Source organism: Scyliorhinus canicula, chromosome 20 (genome assembly GCF_902713615.1).
Source record: "Scyliorhinus canicula chromosome 20, sScyCan1.1, whole genome shotgun sequence".
Lineage (NCBI taxonomy): Eukaryota > Metazoa > Chordata > Chondrichthyes > Carcharhiniformes > Scyliorhinidae > Scyliorhinus > Scyliorhinus canicula.
The window spans coordinates 28290672-28314980 of NC_052165.1; the positions used below are offsets into that span (position 1 = coordinate 28290672).

The following is a 24309-nucleotide window of genomic DNA, read 5'->3' on the forward strand; positions in this document are numbered from 1 at the left end:
AGTCACTATAATCTCACATAGTCACTATAATCTCACAGTCACTATAACCTCACAGTCATCATAATCTCACAGTAACTATAATCTCACAGTCACTATAATCTCACACAGCCACTATAATCTCACACAGTCACTATAATCTCACATAGTCACTATAATCTCACACAGTCACTATATCTCACACAGCCACTATAATCACACAGTCACTATAATATCACAGTCACTATAATGCCACATAGTCACTATAATCTCACACAGCCACTATAATCTCATAGTCACTATAATCTCACACAGTCACTATAATCTCACACAGCCACTATAATCTCAGTCACTATAATCTCACAGTCATTATAATCTCACAGTCACTATAATCTCACACAGTCACTATAATCTCACACAGTCACTATAATCTCACATAGTCACTATAATCTCACATAGTCACTATAATCTCACACAGCCACTATAATCTCACACAGCCACTATAATCTCACACAGTCACTATAATCTCACATAGTCACTATAATATCACACAGCCACTATAATTTCACAGAGTCACTATAATCTCACAGTCACTATAATCTCACAGTCATTATAATCTCACAGTCACTATAATTTCACACAGGCACTATAATCTCACACAGTCACTATAATCTCACATAGTCACTATAATCTCACACAGTCACTATAATTTCACACAGGCACTATAATCTCACAGTCACTATTATCTCACACAGCCACTATAATCTCACAGTCACTATAATATCACAGTCACTATAATCTCACACAGTAACTATAATCTCACTCAGTCACTATAATCTCACAGTCACTAAAATCTCACAGTCACTATAATCTCACAGTCACTAAAATCTCACAGTCACTATAATCTCACAGTCACTAAAATCTCACAGTCACTATAATCTCACAGTCACTAAAATCTCACAGTCACTATAATCTCACAGCCACTATAATCTCACACAGTCACTATAATCTCACATAGTCACTATAATCTCACACAGTCACTATAATTTCACACAGGCACTATAATCTCACACAGCCACTAAAATCTCACAGTCACTATAATCTCACAGCCACTATAATTTCACACAGTCACTATAATCTCACATAGTCACTATAATCTCACACAGTCACTATAATTTCACACAGGCACTATAATCTCACACAGCCACTATAATCTCACAGTCACTATAATATCACAGTAACTATAATCTCACTCAGTCACTATAATCTCACAGTCACTAAAATCTCACAGTCACTATAATCACACGGCCACTATAATCTCACAGTCACTATAATCTCAGTCACTATAATCTCACATAGTCACTATAATCTCACAGTCACTATAATCTCACATAGTCACTATAATTTCACACAGCCACTATAATCTCACAGTCACTATAATCTCACAGTCACTATAATTTCACACAGCCACTATAATCTCACAGTCACTATAATCTCACATAGTCACTATAATCTCACAGTCACTATAATCTCACGGTCACTATAATCTCACACAGTCACTATAATATCACATAGTCACTATAATCTCACAGTCACTATAAACTCACATAGTCACTATAATCTCACAGTAACTATAATTTCACACAGCCACTATAATCTCACAGGCAGTATAATCTCATAGTCACTATAATCTCAAACAGTCACTATAATCTCACAGTCACTATATTCTCACATAGTCACTATAATCTCACAGTCACTATAATCTCACACAGTCACTATAATATCACACAGTCACTATAATCTCACACAGCCACTATAATCTCACACCGTCACTATAATCTCACACAGTCACTATAATTTCACACAGGCACTGTGATCCCACATAGTCACTATAATCTCACACAGCCACTATAAGGTTATAGTCACTATAATCTCACATAGTCACTATAATATCACAGTCACTATAATATCACAGTCACTATAATTTCACACAGGCACTATAATCTCACAGTCACTATAATCTCCCAGTCACTATAATCTCCCAGTCACCATAATCTCACAGTCACTATAATCTCAGTCACTATAATCTCACAGTCACTATAATCTCACACAGCCACTATAATCTCACACAGTCACTATAATCCCACATAGTCACTATAATCTCACACAGCCACTATAATTTCACACAGCCACTATAATCTCACATAGTCACTATAATCACACACAGTCACTATAATTTCACAGAGCCACTATAATCTCACAGTCACTATAACCTCACAGTCATTATAATCTTACAGTCACTATAATCTCACACTTTCACTATAATTTCACACAGGCACTATAATCTCACACAGCCACTATAATCTCAGTCACTATAATCTCACATAGTCACTATAATCTCACAGTCACTATAACCTCACAGTCATCATAATCTCACAGTAACTATAATCTCACAGTCACTATAATCTCACAGTCACTAAAATCTCACAGTCACTATAATCTCACAGTCACTATAATCTCACATAGTCACTATAATCTCACAGTCACTATAATCTCACAGTCACTATAATCTCACACAGTCACTATAATCTCACACAGTCACTATAATATCACATAGTCACTATAATCTCACAGACACTATAATCTCACATAGTCGCTATAATCGCACAGTAACTATAATTTCACACAGCCACTATAATCTCACAGGCAGTATAATCTCATAGTCACTATAATCTCACACAGTCACTATTATCTCACAGTCACTATAATCTCACACCGTCACTGTAATCTCACACAGTCACTATAATTTCACACAGGCACTGTGATCCCACATAGTCACTATAATCTCACACAGCCACTATAATCTTATAGTCACTATAATCTCACATAGTCACTATAATCTCACACAGTCACTATAATCTCACACAGCCACTATAATCACACAGTCACTATAATATCACAGTCACTATAATCCCACATAGTCACTATAATCTCACACAGCCACTATAATCTCATTGTCACTATAATCTCACACAGTCACTATAATCTCACACAGCCACTATAATCTCAGTCACTATAATCTCACAGTCACTATAATTTCACAGTCACTATAATCTCACTCAGCCACTATAATCTCACACAGTCACTATAATCTCACATAGTCACTATAATCTCACATAGTCACTATAATCTCACACAGCCACTATAATCTCACACAGCCACTATAATCTCACACAGTCACTATAATCTCACATAGTCACTATAATCTCACACAGCCACTATAATTTCACAGAGTCACTATAATCTCACAGTCACTATAACCTCACAGTCATTATAATCTCACAGTCACTATAATTTCACACAGGCACTATAATCTCACACAGCCACTATAATCTCACAGTCACTATAACCTCACAGTCATTTTAATCTCACAGTCACTATAATTTCACACAGGCACTATAATCTCACACAGTCACTATAATCTCACATAGTCACTATAATCTCACACAGTCACTATAATTTCACACAGGCACTATATTCTCACAGTCACTATAATCTCACACAGCCACTATAATCTCACAGTCACTATAATATCACAGTCACTATAATCTCACACAGTAACTATAATCTCACTCAGTCACTATAATCTCACAGTCACTAAAATCTCACAGTCACTATAATCTCACAGTCACTAAAATTTCACAGTCACTATAATCTCACAGTCACTAAAATCTCACAGTCACTATAATCTCACAGTCACTAAAATCTCACAGTCACTATAATCTCACAGCCACTATAATCTCACACAGTCACTATAATCTCACATAGTCACTATAATCTCACACAGTCACTATAATTTCACACAGGCACTATAATCTCACACAGCCACTAAAATCTCACAGTCACTATAATCTCACAGCCACTATAATCTCACACAGTCACTACAATCTCACATAGTCACTATAATCTCACACAGTCACTATAATTTCACACAGGCACTATAATCTCACACAGCCACTATAATCTCACAGTCACTATAATATCACAGTAACTATAATCTCACTCAGTCACTATAATCTCACAGTCACTAAAATCTCACAGTCACTATAATCACACGGCCACTATAATCTCACAGTCACTATAATCTCAGTCACTATAATCTCACATAGTCACTATAACCTCACAGTCACTATAATCTCACATAGTCACTATAATTTCACACAGCCACTATAATCTCACAGTCACTATAATCTCACAGTCACTATAATTTCACATAGTCACTATAATCTCACAGTCACTATAATCTCACATAGTCACTATAATCTCACAGTCACTATAATCTCACACAGTCACTATAATATCACATAGTCACTATAATCTCACAGTCACTATAATTTCACATAGTCACTATAATCTCACAGTCACTATAATCTCACATAGTCACTATAATTTCACACAGCCACTATAATCTCACAGGCAGTATAATCTCATAGTCACTATAATCTCACACAGTCACTATAATCTCACAGTCACTATAATCTCACATAGTCACTATAATCTCACAGTCACTATAATCTCAGACAGTCACTATAATATCACACAGTCACTATAATCTCACACAGCCACTATAATCTCACACCGTCACTATAATCTCACACAGTCACTATAATTTCACACAGGCACTGTGATCCCACATAGTCACTATAATCTCACACAGCCACTATAATCTCACACAGTCACTATAATCTCACACAGCCACTATAATCTCACACAGTCACTATAATTTCACACAGGCACTATATTCTCACAGTCATTATAATCTCACACAGCCACTATAATCTCACAGTCACTATAATATCACAGTCACTATAATCTCACACAGTAACTATAATCTCACTCAGTCACTATAATCTCACAGTCACTAAAATCTCACAGTCACTATAATCTCACAGTCACTAAAATTTCACAGTCACTATAATCTCACAGTCACTAAAATCTCACAGTCACTATAATCTCACAGTCACTAAAATCTCACAGTCACTATAATCTCACAGCCACTATAATCTCACACAGTCACTATAATCTCACATAGTCACTATAATCTCACACAGTCACTATAATTTCACACAGGCACTATAATCTCACACAGCCACTAAAATCTCACAGTCACTATAATCTCACACAGTCACTATAATCTCACATAGTCACTATAATCTCACACAGTCACTATAATTTCACACAGGCACTATAATCTCACACAGCCACTATAATCTCACAGTCACTATAATATCACAGTAACTATAATCTCACTCAGTCACTATAATCTCACAGTCACTAAAATCTCACAGTCACTATAATCACACGGCCACTATAATCTCACAGTCACTATAATCTCAGTCACTATAATCTCACATAGTCACTATAACCTCACAGTCACTATAATCTCACATAGTCACTATAATTTCACACAGCCACTATAATCTCACAGTCACTATAATCTCACAGTCACTATAATTTCACATAGTCACTATAATCTCACAGTCACTGTAATCTCACATAGTCACTATAATCTCACAGTCACTATAATCTCACACAGTCATTATAATATCACATAGTCACTATAATCTCACAGTCACTATAATCTCACATAGTCACTATAATCTCACAGTCACTATAATCTCACATAGTCACTATAATTTCACACAGCCACTATAATCTCACAGGCAGTATAATCTCATAGTCACTATAATCTCACACAGTCACTATAATCTCACAGTCACTATAATCTCACATAGTCACTATAATCTCACAGTCACTATAATTTCACACAGTCACTATAATATCACACAGTCACTATAATCTCACACAGCCACTATAATCTCACACCGTCACTATAATCTCACACAGTCACTATAATTTCACACAGGCACTGTGATCCCACATAGTCACTATAATCTCACACAGCCACTATAATCTCACACAGTCACTATAATCTCACACAGCCACTATAATCTCACACAGTCACTATAATTTAACACAGGCACTATATTCTCACAGTCACTATAATCTCACACAGCCACTATAATCTCACAGTCACTATAATATCACAGTCACTATAATCTCACACAGTAACTATAATCTCACTCAGTCACTATAATCTCACAGTCACTAAAATCTCACAGTCACTATAATCTCACAGTCACTAAAATTTCACAGTCACTATAATCTCACAGTCACTAAAATCTCACAGTCACTATAATCTCACAGTCACTAAAATCTCACAGTCACTATAATCTCACAGCCACTATAATCTCACACAGTCACTATAATCTCACATAGTCACTATAATCTCACACAGTCACTATAATTTCACACAGGCACTATAATCTCACACAGCCACTAAAATCTCACAGTCACTATAATCTCACAGCCACTATAATCTCACACAGTCACTATAATATCACATAGTCACTATAATCTCACACAGTCACTATAATTTCACACAGGCACTATAATCTCACACAGCCACTATAATCTCACAGTCATTATAATATCACAGTAACTATAATCTCACTCAGTCACTATAATCTCACAGTCACTAAAATCTCAGTCACTATAATCACACGGCCACTATAATCTCACAGTCACTATAATCTCAGTCACTATAATCTCACATAGTCACTATAATCTCACAGTCACTATAATCTCACATAGTCACTATAATTTCACACAGCCACTATAATCTCACAGTCACTATAATCTCACAGTCACTATAATTTCACACAGCCACTATAATCTCACAGTCACTATAATCTCACATAGTCACTATAATCTCACAGTCACTATAATCTCACAGTCACTATAATCTCACACAGTCACTATAATATCACATAGTCACTATAATCTCACAGTCACTATAAACTCACATAGTCACTATAATCTCACAGTAACTATAATTTCACACAGCCACTATAATCTCACAGGCAGTATAATCTCATAGTCACTATAATCTCACACAGTCACTATAATCTCACAGTCACTATAATCTCACATAGTCACTATAATCTCACAGTCACTATAATCTCACACAGTCACTATAATATCACACAGTCACTATAATCTCACACAGCCACTATAATCTCACACCGTCACTATAATCTCACACAGTCACTATAATTTCACACAGGCACTGTGATCCCACATAGTCACTATAATCTCACACAGCCACTATAAGGTTATAGTCACTATAATCTCACATAGTCACTATAATATCACAGTCACTATAATATCACAGTCACTATAATTTCACACAGGCACTATAATCTCACAGTCACTATAATCTCCCAGTCACTATAATCTCCCAGTCACCATAATCTCACAGTCACTATAATCTCAGTCACTATAATCTCACAGTCACTATAATCTCACACAGCCACTATAATCTCACACAGTCACTATAATCCCACATAGTCACTATAATCTCACACAGCCACTATAATTTCACACAGCCACTATAATCTCACATAGTCACTATAATCACACACAGTCACTATAATTTCACAGAGCCACTATAATCTCACAGTCACTATAACCTCACAGTCATTATAATCTCACAGTCACTATAATCTCACACTTTCACTATAATTTCACACAGGCACTATAACCTCACACAGCCACTATAATCTCAGTCACTATAATCTCACATAGTCACTATAATCTCACAGTCACTATAACCTCACAGTCATCATAATCTCACAGTCACTAAAATCTCACAGTCACTATAATCTCACAGTCACTAAAATCTCACAGTCACTATAATCTCACATGGCCACTATAATCTCACAGTTACTATAATTTCACACAGCCACTATAATCTCACACAGCCACTATAATCTCACAGTCACTATAATCTCACATAGTCACTATAATCTCACAGTCACTATAATCTCACAGTCACTATAATCTCACAGTCACTATAATTTCACAGTCACTATAATCTCACAGTCACTATAATCTCACATAGTCACTATAATATCACACAGGCACTATAATCTCACAGTCACTATAATCTCACAGTCACTATAATCTCACACAGTCACTATAATATCACAGTCACTATAATCTCACATAGTCACTATAATATCACACAGGCACTATAATCTCACAGTCACTATAATCTCACAGTCACTATAATCTCACACAGTAACTATAATCTTACACAGTCACTATAATCTCACAGTCACTATAATCTCACATAGTCACTATAATATCACACAGTCACTATCTCACAGCCACTATAATCTCACAGTCACTATAATATCACAGTCACTATAATCTCACATAGTCACTATAATATCACACAGGCACTATAATCTCACAGTCACTATAATCTCACAGTCACTATAATCTCACACAGTAACTATTATCTTACACAGTCACTATAATCTCACAGTCACTATAATCTCACAGTCACTATAATATCACACAGTCACTATAATCTCACAGTCACTATAATCTCACAGTTACTATAATCTCACACAGGCACTATAATCTCACAGTCACTATAATTTCACAGTCACTATAATCTCACAGTCACTATAATTTCACAGTCACTATAATATCACACAGTCACTATAATCTCACAGTCACTATAATCTCACAGTTACTATAATCTCACACAGGCACTATAATCTCACAGTCACTATAATTTCACAGTCACTATAATCTCACAGTCACTATAATTTCACAGTCACTTTCGTCTCACAGGCACTATAATCTCACACAGTCACTATAATCACACAGTCACTATAATCTCACACAGTCACTATAATCTCACAGTCACTATAATCTCACAGTCACTATAATTTCACAGTTACTATAATTTCACACAGTCACTATAATCTCACACAGGCACTATAATCTCACATAGTCACTATAATCCCACACCGTCACTATAATTTCACATAGTCACTATAATCACATAGTCACTATAATCTCACACAGTTACTATAATTTCACGCAGTCACTATAATCTCACACAGGCACTATAATCTCACATAGTCACTATAATCCCACACCGTCACTATAATTTCACATAGTCACTATAATCCCACACCGTCACTATAATTTCCCACAGGCACTATCTGACTGTACAGTGTGCACTCTTTTCCAAACCTACTGCTACATGTACTTGCTTTGACACAGGCAGATACAAACTCCTCTCCTTCAACCAACACACTGAGACAAAAAGGAAAATAAAGGGCAATTTATTATATTTATGAACAATGATCATTTGTTTAAATAATTATCCGAAAATATCTTTGTGAACACTTGTGATTTAAAATTTAAAGAAGGATTTTTCAAGGCTGCTTCACATGAAAAAAATTGTTTCCTTTTTAATTTCTTTACACGCGGTCTGACTTCATTTCACCCTCAGTGAACAGGCACAGTTATAATTTGTGCTGGTGCGTAACACATTTTCTGACCGAGTTTGCCATTGCGGCATAGATTTATTTTAGTGTTGTGCCAGGTTTTTGATTTAATAATTGTGTGTAATGTTAGTACACAGTTTTCAAGTGAATGATCCGTGTGACTGCAAGTACCAGACCTGCTGTAACTTCCCATCTCTCAGTGAAAGCCGAATCTAATCTGGATGTGGTTTCAGCAAGTATTTACCAGTTGACCCACGTGCTGACTTTGGAAGAAGGTTGGGAGCTCTGCCCGTGCAATGCTCCCTTCTTGATGGTTCTCAGCTTTTACAAGGAATTTTCTGGGAAACTCCTTCAGGGTCATGTCATTGGTCGAGATGGCATTTTGCAGCTAATGGGATCACTAGCTTTGGCATCTACTATTGTCTGTCTCTCATCCTCCGGCTAATAAATGCCTGCTGTGACTCTAGCAAACTTGTCTCTGAGTCAGAAACATGCGGGTTTCATATCCAGTGCGGTTCATAATCCAGCTTCTATAACCTCTTTAAAGCCATTCTTTCAACGATGAGGGCTGCAACATTTACAAGAGGAATTGATTTGAAAAGTAGTAAAACAGTGAGAGATCTGTATTGAACCATGGTTCGGTTACATTTAAAGGCTGAAGTTTACACCTTTCATTCATCCATAATGAATTGTAATTATTTTTACTTTCATTCAATGCATTGTAATGAATTTTATGATACTTCTCATTGTAACAGGCTTGTAATTCACAATATTATGCTTCTAATTTTTTTTTTTCTTTAAAAAAAAAAATTTAGATTACCTAATTATTTTTTCCAATTAAGGGGCAATTTAGCATGGCCAATCCACCTACTCTGCACATTTTTTTTTGGGTTGTGGGGGCGAAACCCACGCAGACACGGGGAGAATGTGCAAACTCCACACAGACAGTGACCCAGAGCCGGGATCGAACCTGGGACCTCAGCGCCGTGAGGCAGTTGTGCTAACCACTAGGCCACCGTGCTGCCCTGCTTCTAATCTTTTTGGCTGAAAACCAGTTCTCTTTCAGTTCTCTTTCACCATCATTACCTCAGATACTTTTGGAAAGATATTGGCTCAACAATTCTTGCTTAAACCTGAAGTTTTCTTGAATGCTCTTGGGTGACTTCCACTGCGACTCAGGTAGTATCACCCATACCTCCAAGTCTCCAAGACCAGGGCTCAAGTTCCACTTTAGAGCTTGAGTGTAAAAATCAGTTCCTGGTGCAATACTGAGCAGGTGCTGTCTGTCAGATGAGACACTAAGCTGAGGCCTTGTCTTCCCTAGGCAGTGTGACTTTGAAGAAGAGAATGGATCGCCGGTGTGCTGAGCGATAACTATGTCTCCAACACCATCATGAGAACACTGCTGTTTGAGGGGCTTTCTGTGTGCAAGCTAACAGCCATATTTCTTAAACGACAACACTTCAAAAGGTTTGAGATATCTGGTGGTTGTGAAAAGTGCTATATAAATGCAAGCTTTTAAAAATATTTTCGGAACATTAAGCTTCTAATTGTCATTTCATTGCTGACAAACCATTTTTGCATACACGTAGATATAACCGCACTCTAGATGATAATATCATTATTAATGATTGTTAGCTTAAACGCTCTGATATTTTAGCCTAAGATTTCCTGGGAACTGTACGATGGCATGCTGGGTTGAGTGTGTGCAGCTGATGTCCTTTCTGAATCATTTAACATTTCCAGTAGCCAAGCCAGACTATGTTCTTATACTAAGGCACTTTGCATTCCTATTTATAACAGTGATAAATGAGATCAAAAAACCATCTGCATGTCAACGTGTGCATCAGATTTCATCTAACTGGCAAGCTATCCAACTTGAACAGGCACTGCATGTTTACCAAGCTCAGCGAGGAGTTGATGTACAGAATCCTGTTTGCTGATGACAGCACATTTCAAGCATTTTCCCTGAAGTGTCTGCAGAGGCCAGATTTGCAGAATTAGTAAAGAACTAATACTCACCATGAACTGTAAGTGAACAGGTGACACACTGTGTTGCAGCCAATGAAGAATACCCCAGACCGTTCACCACCAATGAAAGGATATGCTGCATCGTACTTCACCTATTGGAGAGTGCTATTGAACTCTGCTGTTATTGATCAAACAGTACATGTTCACAATGGAATAATCAACTTGTCCCTTGGCAACCGAAGGTACAGGTCTGTGCATGGGAAGGCATGGCACGGTAGGGCATGGCATAGTGGTTAGCACTGCTGCCTCACAACGCCAGGGACCCGGGTTTGATTGCGACCTCGGGTGACTGTGAGGAGTTTACACTTTATCCCCGTGTCTGCGTGGGTTTCCTCCGGGTGCTCCGTTGTTCTCCCACAGTCCAGCAGGGTGAAGGACAAGATATTTCAGATTTAATCAAGCTTGCTATGTTTGCAGTAAATAAATACCATCATTGTATGCCAAACATATTAACACTGTCTCCTGCTTCGAACGTAAATTTGTAAATAAAACATGTGGATTTTAGAGAGTTAAAACTATACAGCTCATATTAAATGACTGCATCTGAGATCAAATAATTTTCCCCAATGTCTATATTCTGCCCTTAGCATGTCAGAACTCATCAAAACTTTCCTTAAATCGCGTATTATTTGGAAATAAATGCTCTCTAAAACCAAGTCAGTTATTTCGATCTAGTGTGGCTGAATATTTTCCCGACTGGCATGGAGAATGTTTCAGAACATTACGAAATAATGCCAATATCCTGGTGCTGTTTTTGGGTTCCATCTTATTGAGATAGAAGACAGAATCCCTGTGCAGTTTCTTTTTAACCAGGGTCATAGACATATTTCTAAGTGTGCTAAAGCATTGTAAATCAAATAACATTGACTCAATGCTAATAAAATTACCATTCTTTTGCTGGGAATTGTTATATTTGTGCTCTGTGCACCTCAGATATTGAAAATATTCAGCAGATTGTGCAGAGAAAGTAATTAAGAATGTATTGAGATGCTGACAACTTTGTATGTGTTTGTTAGCTCATTGGTGCTGTTATTCCTTTTTCTTCCCATTAGTTCCTGGGCCACTGAAGTCAGTTCCCCCATTTCTACTTTTTTTCCACCTTATCTTTGCTTCCTCAACTTCTCCGATATTCTTTATCTTTTTTAAATGATTTCTGTTAATTGTACTATTACCGCATATTCGCCACGAAACATTGCAAGACTCGGAAAATGAGAAGCCTGCTGGTGAGATTTAATTTTCTGATTCTCCCTGCCCCTTGTCAGTGACTTAATGAGGTTCCCACCCACGAAATTCGCGAAACTCATTTCAATACATTTAAATCAACGTTCAGATTGTGTGTGACCACACAATGCGAATCATGCTTGTGTGTGCCTGTTTCCTGGGGAGAGCCCATGTCAGTTACATCTTGGAGTGCTTGCAGATTTCAGATGGCTCTGAGGGAGAGCAGCATGTAGAGGGATGGCTGCTCAGGTACAAAGGCTATCCAATAAGGAGGAAGACATGGAGAAGATGTAGGAGCACCACATCTCCTCACTGAGGAGAGGGTCGAGGAGGGCGACGAGGCGAAACCCACAGAGGAGGAGGCAGGTTCTCGGGCCACGAGCAGGGCTCGCTTGGGCTATTGGGCTAGGGAAGACCTCATAGCCTCTAGGTTTGGGGATAAGCAGGATTAGGGGTGAGGATATCTCCAACCGTGGGGACTGCTACCTCAGCATTAGTGTGATGCCAGTGGTAGGTTTCCATGATGGTGCCTGATACCAAGGGCAGGGTAATAAAGCCATTGGCCAGTCACTGCAGGAGAATTATGGTGATCTGCAGTGAGGACAAAACGATGGTGCTGTCTTCCTCAGAGATATGTCTGACTCCTGCCAGACAGAGAGCTGAACACGTCACCAAACAAAGGGCTTATCATGGGGTTCAGAGATGCAGGTTATGCCCTCAGCTGCTCCAGTCACCTTTGAGGTAGAATCCTGGCGTGTTCCTTCAACTCACCTCTGGGGTGGGTCAGCCTCTCTGCACTTTATCAGCCCATGACATCCTCATCACTGGAGAAGTCTGGCTACAATGAGAGGCCTGAGCGTTGATGTGGCTGAACGCATCTTCACTGAGTTATCAGTGTGGGAGGTGGGAGAGACATAACACTGCCACTCTCGCACTGCACAGGGACGAAGCGTCGAGTATGTATGGGGGTTTGGGGAGCATGGTTCCATGAAATGACAGGCAGGAGGATCTGGTGGTGACCAAAGTGATGCTTATTTACAAGTGCCTATTTATGTGGTGAGCTATCTTAACAAGTGCCTGTGTTCACTCATGCCCTCTAGGTACCACACTGCATCTAGGTGTCTGCCCAGGATCCACAGCTGAGGTTGAGGTGGGCTGCTGCCTTCCATGCCCTGTTGCCCGAGATTAATTTGGCAGGTGTCTCCTGGAGAGCCTGGACCTTGAGGGTCTGAGCGTACCTTTGAGCAGTATGGGTGTAGCAATGCTGTCCTCCTCGATGTGCAGGGCTGGAGTTGTGTCACTGAAGTGGAAGGGTGTTTGAGATGGGTTGGACACGCCCAGGGTGTACAGGAACCCCTGTGCTCCTCCGTGGGATAATGGGGCAGCTGGAGTGAGATCCAAAAGCCCTGCCATCCTCTGGCCCAGGCACTCATGGATTTCCACCAGCGCCTGCACCAAGAGAAGCCCTCAGCCAAGAAGGTCACGCCCTCAGCCATGGAGAGGACCATCCCTGCTGCACCAAGGTCCTCCACTGCGGATGCCACCCTTGTAGTGTTGGCCTCGTTGCATAGGAGTGATAGCACCATCTCCTCAGACAGAAGACGATTGGACTTCTGCAGTTAGCCTTGCAGTCAGAGGAGGGATGCTGCCATTCCTTCCTGATTCTCGCGACTTCAGTTCCTTGCAGTTCCATCAGCTCGGGGATGACCGGACCCAGGGGCACGTCATTGGCCAGGAGCTCAGAAGCGTTCCAGGGCCCCAGCATCCCTCCGAGTGCCGAATCCCTGGGATGGCGTGCTTTGTTCTGCTGTCGCGCATCAACTGTGAGGTGCTTGCCAATGAGTGATCCAAAAGCCTGCCCACTACTCAATCTCACCGAGGTGTGAGTATCTTCACTAGTGGAGGGTGCGGGTGACAAATGTGATGCCTCTTCAATGGTTATATCCTAGAAGTCTCCCTCAGAGCTGCTCCGGTCTGGTGATTCCAGGGATCCCGAGGATGGTCTGGGCTTCCCGTATGATTGCCCCTCAATGATGATATTAGCACATCCTGGTGGATAAAAAATGCAACATGTTTACTGATGTGAAGCTTGAGTAATGACCGCTTGTCCTAAGGAATCTCACCTTTGCTCGCTGCCTCCATTTGACTATCAGCAGAGGCACAGTCAGGCTCCTTCCCTGACAGCTCAAGGGCACTTTCCTCATGCGGGATCAGGTCCAGAGCTCCCGCATGACACCGTGTGGCCGTGCCCTCACTCCGGTTGTGCTTGAGTTTTTCCTGCAGAGATTGGGAGAGTGTAGGCAGGAGTTCAGCCAGGTCAGGTGGTTGAGGAGTGGCATGTGTGGGACTGAAATGGGAGCAGAGATATGAGGAGCAGAGTTAAGACTGGGGGCCGGGGAGAGACGAAAGCATTCTCACCTGTGGGCAACCCATGAAGTGACTGGCTGAGAGATCACCTTGGAGGCGCAAGGGGTGGTGAGGGAATGGAGTGAGAGATTGGAGGTGACAGACATACCCTGGCATTACGAAGAAGGTCACTCATCTTCTTCCTGCACTGCTGCCCCGTCCTCATGGAGAATGTTGGCCCTCACCAAGGCAGCTATTGCCTCCCACGTGGGAGTGGAAACCCTGTTGGTGGGCCGCCTTCCAGATTCCCAGTACAGGACTTCCTGCCTCTACTGCACATCATCCAGGGGCGTAGTCAGGGCTTCCTCTGTGAAACTCTGCACTGGCTTTTATGCTGCCATCACTCTCATGGATCTGGATCAAATGCTGGGCAATTTTTATATGGAGCTCCCCAGTGATTAGGTTTTTCCAGGGCAAGGGAATCAGCAGTATGGCATGATTCTCGTGGGGAGAAAGACTTTTCTTTAAGAGGCATGAGGTTCCGTGAGAAATCTCGCCGACTCAGTCAACGGGATTCAATCAGTTTTTCTCGCCGGGACCGACAGTTTGTCACTTTTTGGTAATGTTTCGCCCATTGCATGACAGGTATTTTCCTCATGTTCCAGAGAGTTCCTCAAATCTACCACCAGCAGTAAGGCTTCTGCCATCATCACAGTGGTCTACATCCCACCCTGGGTGGAAGTGAAGAAGGCTCTTGATGAATTGTACACCGCTATTAAAAACAGTGAAAGAGAATACCCAGAGGCCTTGTTCATCCTGGCTGGGGACTTCAACCAGGCCAAACTCAAGTGTTGTGCCAAAATTCTACCAACACATTTCCAGTCATATCAGGGGTCCCAACATCCTTGACCACTGCTACACAAACATCAAATCCATCCCCAGAGCGCACTTTGGAAATTTTGGACCACAAGATGGTGCTCCTTCTCCCGGCATATAAGCAGAAACTTAAGTGGGAGAATGCAGTTAAGAAGGTCGTGCAATGCTGGTCCGAGGCAATGCAAGAGCTCCTTCGCGTCTGCTTGGAGTCAGTGGACTGGTCCACATTCAAGAACTCAGCGGCCAACCTACATGGTTGACAGCTTCGAATTCCTAGGTGCACACATTACCAATGATCTATCGTGGTCCATCCACATCGACGCTACAACTAAGGAAGCACAACAGCACCTATACCCTCAGGAAACCAAGGAAATTTGGCATGTCCACATTGACTCTTTACCAATTTTTTAGATGCACGATTGAATCATCCTATCTGGCTGCATCACTGCTTGGTATGGCAACTGCTTGGCCCAAGACCGTCAGAAAATACAGAGTGTCATGAACACTGCCCAGTCCATCACGCAAACCCACCTCCCATCCAAAGACTCTGTTTATATCTCCCGCTGCCTTGGGAAATCAGGAAGCATAATCAAAGGTCCCTCCCATCCAAGTTATTTTCCCTTCCAACCTCATCCATCGGGCAGAAGATACAAAAGTCTGAGAACATGCACAAAGCATCTTCTTCCCCACTGTTACCAAAATCCTGAATGGCCCTCTAATGGATTGAATTTATCTCTCGAGGCATCTTCTCTACTGTTGTAGCGCTATACTCCGTTTGCTCACCCAATGTTTATGTCTATGTATTTACATTGTGTATTTAACATATGTCCTATGTTTTTCATCTATAGAATGATCTGCCTGAATTGTACATAGCACAATAGGTTTCACTGTACCACGATATACGTGACAACAAATCTAAATCAAATTAAATCAAGGCCTGACTTGATGATTCTTCTCCCCCCTTTCATGTCGGGACAAATCTCCCAGGATCGTTAAATGACTGGAACATGCAACAGTTTGATAGGCAGGAAGAAGTTCGAGCTTGGCTGGGGTTACGACCCTGCCTGCACATCCTGTGACATTGAGTCTCTTCAACTAGAGGCCATCTCCCTTCCACATCCGACTATGGTAGCTCTCAAAGCCACTTCTCCCTGCTGACCAGAAATTCTGCTGTCCACCTGTGATATTCATTGATTTGAAGGAAAGCCTGTAACCTAATCTCAAAGGCAGATTCCTTTATCCCCTTCCACATGGCAACATGAAATATATCAAACTTGCATTATTGCTATACTTGACCCCAAATTTCCTTCGGCCTAGAAATAAATGGAGAGTTTGCAGCACAACCTAACACCAAAAACACCTTCTGGAATGTTTGGACTCTCAGAGTGGACTCAAGGGGGGGCGATTCTCCGAGCCCCGCGGCGGGCCGGGGAATCGCCGCAACTGCGCCATGACGCCCTGATGCCGGCATGCGATTCTCCGAGGTGTGGAGAATCGGCGCCATTTGTGCCAGCGCGTTTGACGCGGTCCTGAGTGTGGGCCGCTGGAATTGGTGGGGCCGCCGTTCTCCGGCTCGTATGGGCCGAGCGGATATGACAGAGTCCCGCTGGCGCCATTCACCCCTGGTCGCTGCCAGCGGGAACTCTGCGCGAGCGCGAAGGGTCGGGGGCAGCCTGTGGGGCGGCGAAAAACAATCCTTCACCGGGGGGGGGGGGGGAGGGGATGGGGGGGGGCCGCCGACGGGGTCTGGCCTGCAATCAGGGCCCACCGGTCGGCGGGCCGGCATCTCCCCCCGGGCCTACTTTCCTGCACGGCCGGCCCCTGAACACTGACGCCACGTTGAGTGTTGAGTCGGGGCCGGCATGCTGAAGATGTCCCCCACGCATGCGCATGTTGGCGCGGCCCAACTGCGCATGCGTGGGTTGGAGCAGTGCCCATTTGGTGCCGGGAAGGGAGGCGGGAGCGGCGTGAACCTGTGGGGGACAGAGTCGGTCGTCTCCGTGCCGTTTCGCACCGTCGTGAAACGTGACAGCGTTCACGATGGCGCGAACACCAATTCTTCATTTTGGAGAATCGCCCCAACGGTAACTCAAGAGAATTTGCCATTATTTCTAAGTATAAATACCATGCACCTTTTTCGCAGCAAAACAATCTGAGCCTTCCTTTGTTCTTTAACAATCAAACCACCCAGGCTTTCTGTCAGGCAGACCTCAGAACAGATCACATGACCGTGTTCATTTACCATAAATTTGAAGTTACAGTCCAAAAATGGAATAATTGTATAAACCTCATTATTCTATCAGTACAATTTCATTCACGGTAAATATTTGGAAAACTTTTTTATATCACATCTGTTGTCATTGTTGTCAGCTTCTACAGGGAACATAGCAACTCATGATTGATTGGATACAGTCACCAGAGCCAATGCAACGACAATTATGGGCTGGGTTTTTGTGTTCTAAAGAAAGTCGTGAATGGGTGCGGGAATCGGAAAGAACATAGGCCATTGGGCTAGGTATTTGAATTTACCCAAAAACAGAACCTCATGCAACAGTTTGATAGGCAGGAAGAGGTTTGAGCTTGGCTGGGGTTACGACCCTGCCTGCACATCCTGTGACATTGAGGTTGCCATTGACAGATGGCAGGGAAATTTGTTTTCAATGCCTTAAGTCTTTTCTTTACGAAGATCCAGCCCTGAATCTTAGATTGCACGTCAGGACTCACTTAACCGCTTATTTCTGTTTTGCACAATTGTCCTTTCTGATGTGTGCAATGATCTAGAAATGTTTACATTTACTCCGATTTCTGCAAATTATGGCATTCTATTACTTCTCCTGTAAATAATGGACAGGACTGAGAAAGAAACTGTTGAGCACAGACAGTCCAAACTGCACACACAGCACAAGGATTTGCAACTTTTCGCAAATACTTTTTGACACAAAATGTTCTTAAGGGCAGGTCCAGGATATTACCCAAAGAAATGTTTACTCAGTGATTTAATAGGGTGCGCCACTCAACCTTGGATTTCTGGTTCCCCCCCCCCCCCCCCCCCCCCCCAAGTAGTGTGTTGATAAATTGCTTTTTGAATACTTTGTTTCCTCTTACTGATTCCTCCCTGATTTCTGCATCCTTTACAGTATTACGAAAGGATTTTAGTGCAGAGAGGGATTTGAGATCAAAGTAGATAGTTCCACAAATACAGTACTCTAAACTTCATGAAAGAAAAGTAGCTCAATTTATGTAGCTGTCATAATTTACACACAGGTATATGATGGTGCACAGACAGGCAGCGATTGATACAGGATGACCATTGAACACACAGAACACAGCAGCCAATCACCAGACAGGACACGACCACTATAAAGCCAGAGGGCACTAGTTTTCCCGCTCTCTCGGGATCCAGCCTCTGAGACAGTCCGAGCTCGTGAGCAGCAACTAGAACATACACCTTGTGGTAGTAAGATAGTCTGGTCAGGTTAGCCTCAGGTCTCCAGTAAAGTCAGCATAGTGTCAACCCACAGTTAAAGTATGTATGATAGTTAAGAGTTCAATAAAATCGAGTTGCATTTCTTCAAGTGTTGGAAGCCTGTCACTCTCACTACTGCAGTAAATGCAGTCCTCGCAGACCCAGCTTACCCAACACATCATGGTACCAGTGAGTCATGCTCGGGTTTGACGGACCTACCTTGAGATAGTCTGCCTTTGACCAGCGATCAGCCATCCGGTAACATCCGTCCGTCCTCCCCCGCAGCTCCGCATCGCCGGCAGCCTCGGTGCTAACTGGAAGATTTTCAAGCAGAAGTTCCAGCTGTATCTTGAAGCCACCGACCTCAAAGCCGCATTGGATGCCAGGAAGATCGCTCTCTTCCTCTCTGCAGCCGGGGACCATGCTATCCACATCTTTAACTCCCTCACCTTTGCTGAAGGCGAGGACAAGACAAAGTTTAAAACAGTCCTGCTGAAGTTCAACAGCCACTGTGACATCGAAGTTAATGAGAGCTTTGAATGCTACGTGTTCCAGTAGATGCTTCAGGGTAAGGATGAACCTTTTCAGTCCTTCTTAACCCATCTCCGCATCCTCGTGCAGTCCTGCAACTACGGCTCCACTTCCGATTCCATGATCCGCGGCCAGATCGTTTTCGGGGTCCACTCCGATCCCCTTTGCCAGCAGCTCCTTAAAGTTAAGCAGCTCACCCGCACCATCGAGACCTGCATCTTACACGAGCATGCTAACAAACGGTACTCCCATATCAAGGCGGCAGAGACGGCATGGCAAGGCCCCCATGACGCGGAGCGGGTGCAGGCTGTAAAACAGCTCCAGGGCCTGAGTCTGGAAAAGGGCGGCCATTTCACGTGCTTTTCCCGGGCTCCTGCGCATGCGCGCCACGACCAAGGGGACGGCAAGCCCGATGACAGAACTGCACAGATGCGCACATCGTTCGACTGCACTGTGCATACGCGGTGGTGCACGGAGCGTCCTGACGTCGGCGCCATGATGTGCAACAACTGCGGCTCCGCCCATTTAAAGCGGCAATGTCCCGCCAAATCTCGACGCTGTCTTCAGTGTGGCAAGGTTGGCCACTACGCAGCTTGTGCAGATCTGCTCAACTGCCTAACACACAGCGATCCCAGCCGCAGCGCAGGAACGTCCGGACAGTACAGCAACCTGTTGCAGACTCCGACTCCGACATGCTTCCAGATCCCGACACCGAGGGCCTCACATCCCCATTCCGGGTGGGCATCATCACCAAGTATACGATGCTTTCAGCAAAGAAGGTGAAACAACAGCCAGTGATGAGCATTGATCCAGATGACGAGTGGTGTGCCACCCTTATGGTCAACAAGGATCGCATACGCTTCAGGCTGGACACCGGCGCTTCAGCGAACCTCATTTCAAAGTCTGACCTTGACACCATCCACGTCAAGCCAAACATTCTTCCACTGGCTTGCCAGCTCCTAGACTACAACGGCAATGCCATTGCTGCCAGTGGCTCATGCCAGCTTGTGGTATCCCATCGTTCTTCAAAAGCAACCCTGCATTTTGAAATTGTAGGAACCAACAGAACTTCCCTGCTCTGTGAACTTCGGGCCTGCAAATTCCTGAATCTTGTGCAGAGGGTTCACACCATATTGTCTGCAGAGGCAACGGCCTCGCCAGATGTCAACTTCCAAGCACAACTAGATGACATCATAGCACAATACCACAACGTCTTTGAAGGTATGGGCACACTCCCTTACCGATACAAGATATTGCTGAAGCCAAATGCCACACCTGTGGTTCATGCACCACGTCAGCTGCCGGCACCCCTTAAATACCGCCTCAAGCAGCAGCTGCAAGACCTCCAGGACCAGGGTGTCATTTCTAAGGTCACGGAACCCACGGACTGTGTTAGCTCCATGGTTTGTGTCAAAAAACCGTCAGAGGAACTTCGCATTTGTATTGACCCCAAAGATTTGAACCGTAACATCATGAGGGAACACTACCCTATACCTAAACGAGAAGAGCTCACCAGTGAAATGGCTCCAGCCAAGTTTTTCACGAAGCTGGATGCCTCCAAGGGGTTTTGGCAAATACAGCTGGACGCGTCCAGTCGAAAGATGTGCACATTTAACACCCCGTTTGGCCGGTATTGTTACAACCGGATGCCCTTTGGTATGATCTCCGCCTCGGAGGTGTTCCACCGCATAATGGAGCAAATGATGGAGGGCATCGAGGGGGTGCGAGGGTACGTCGATTATATCATTATCTGGTCCACAACTCCTCAGGAGCACATCAATCGCCTCAAGCAAGTGTTCCACAAGATCCATGAGCATGGCCTCCAACTCAATAGAGCAAAAAGCTTGTTGCTTCAAGCATAAATCAAGTTCCTTGGCGACCATATTTCACAGTTCGGTGTGCAGCCAGATGCAGACAAGGCGTCGGCGATCAATGCCACGAAGACCCTGGAGGACAAGAAGGCTGTCCTCCGCTTCCTAGGGATGGTCGACTACCTTGGGAAGTTTATCACCAACCTTGCATCACACACCACAGCTCTCTGCAATCTCGTTAAAAAAACTACAGACTTCCAGTGGCTCCCCGCTCATGAGCAAGAGTGGCGTGAGCTCAGGGCGAAACTCACCAAGGCCCCGGTACTGGCGTTTTTCGACCCCGCCAAGGAGACTAAGATCTCTATCGACGCGAGCCAGGCTGGCATTGGGGCAGTACTCCTCCGGCGGGACGATTCCTCCTCCTGGGCCCCAGTCGCATATGCCTCTAGAGCCATGACACCTACTGAGCAACAATACGCTCAGATTGAAAAAGAATGCCTGGGCCTCCTCACAGGGATTGACAAATTCCATGATTATGTGTATGGACTCCCCAGATTCCCGGTCGAGACGGACCACAGGCCATTGGTTCACATCATCCAAAAAGACCGCAGTGACATGACGCCACGGCTACAACGTATCCTCCTCAAACCCCGCCGCTACAGTTTCAACCTGGTCTACACCCTGGGTAATTGTGGCCGACGCACTCTCTAGATCCATCACCACGCCATGTGAGCATTGGACTTTGTTTGTCAGATAGACGCTCAGGTGAAGTTTTGTGCATCCAACCTTCCGGCCACTGATGAAAGGGTCGTGTAAATTCGTCAGGAGATGGCCAGGGATCCTTTAGTCCAGCTTGTTTTGCGACATCTTATGGATGGTTGGCAAAAGGGGCAGTTCCCCCAGTTTTATAATGTAAAGGACAATCTAGCGGTAGTGGATGGCATACTAATGAAGCTGGACAGGATAGTAATCCCACAGAGCATGCGAGAGCTGGTCCTCGGCCAAATCCACGAGGGTCACCTGGGGGTCAAAAAGTGTCGCCATCGAGCCTGAGAGGCAGTATATTGGCCAGGCATCAGCCAAGATATCGCCAACACGGTCCTCAATTGCCCAACGTGTCAAAGGTTCCAGCTGGCTCAGCCTAATGAGACTCTACAGCCACATGAATTGCTGTCGTCCCCATGGTCCAAAGTTGGTATTGACCTCTTTCATGCAAAGGGCCGAGACTATGTCTTCCTCGTGGACTACTTTTCCAACTACCCCGAGGTGGTCAGACTGACTGACCTCACATCAGCAATAGTAATCAAGGCAAGCAGGGAGACTTTTGCCCATCATGGCATTCCACTTACAGTTATGACTGACAATGGCCCGTGCTTCTTCAGCCAGGAGTGGACGGATTTTGCCCGGCTGTACAATTTTAGGCACGTCACTTCAAGCCCCCACTACCCCCAGTCGAATGGGAAAGCTGAAAAGGGGGTCCACATCGTTAAAAGACTGTTGTGCAAAGCTGCTGACTCGGGTTCGGATTTCAACCTGGCGCTGTTAGCCTACAGGACGACTCCTTTGTCCGCTGGCCTGTCCCCAGCACAGCTCCTAATGAACCGCACATTACGGGCGACGGTGCCGGCTATCCACATCCCGGACGTTGACACTTATCCGGTCCTGCAGAGGATGCAACAGTCTCGGGCCCAATGCAAGTCGGCGTACAACGCCCATGCCACAGATCTCCCTGCTCTGGTCCCTGCTGACCGAGTTTGTGTTCAGCTACCTGACGGTGGCTAGTCTGCCACGGCTGTGGTGGTTAATCAAGTGGCCCCAAGATCGTCACAGCTTCTGCAGTCAGACCGTCCTTCCTGAAAGTGAACCCACGGAAGGCAACGGGCCCGGACGGGATCCCTGGTCGTGCTTTCAGAGCCTGCGCAGACCGATGGCAGAGGTATTCACAGACATGTTTAACCTGTCCCTACTCCACTCCGAGTTCCCCACCTGCTTCAAGAAGACCACCATCATACTGGTACCAAAGAAGAACCAGGCAACGTGCCTCAATGACTACCGCCCGGTGGCCCTGACGTCAGTTGTAATGAAGTGCTTTGAGTGGCTGATCATGAAGCGCATCACCTCCATACTCCCGGAACACCTTGACCCACTTCAATTCGCATACCGCCGCAACCGGTCCACATCAGACGCCATTTCCCTGGCCCTACAATCATCCCTAGAGCATCCCGAAAACAAGGACTCCTACATCAGACTCCTATTTATTGACTACAGCTCCACCTTTAACACCATAATCCCAGCCAAGTTCATATCAAAGCTCCAAAACCTAGGACTTGGCTCTCCACTCTGCAACTGGATCTTCGATTTCTGACCCACAGACCACAATCAGTAAGAATGAACACCAACACCTCCTCCACAATAGTCCTCAACACCGGTGCCCCGCAAGGCTGCGTACTTAGCCCCCTACTCTACTCCCTGTACACACACGACTGCGTGGCAAAACTTGGTTCCAACTCCATCTACAAGTTTGCTGACGATATGACCATAGTGGGCCGGATCTCGAATAACGACGAGTCAGAATACAGGAGGGAGATAGAGAACCTAGTGGAGTGGTGTAACGTCAGCA

General features: G+C 43.8%; 1 long non-coding RNA gene across 1 annotated transcript in view; it reads left to right on the plus strand.

The window, feature by feature from the left end:
- LOC119954637 overlaps positions 1–10902 on the plus strand; it is an 85023-nt gene extending 74121 nt beyond the window's left edge. Inside the window, exon 3 of the long non-coding RNA XR_005458284.1 lies at positions 10732–10902. This is a non-coding gene — a long non-coding RNA (uncharacterized LOC119954637). The remainder of the gene's footprint in view (positions 1–10731) is intronic.
- The last annotated feature ends 13407 nt before the right edge of the window (positions 10903–24309 follow it).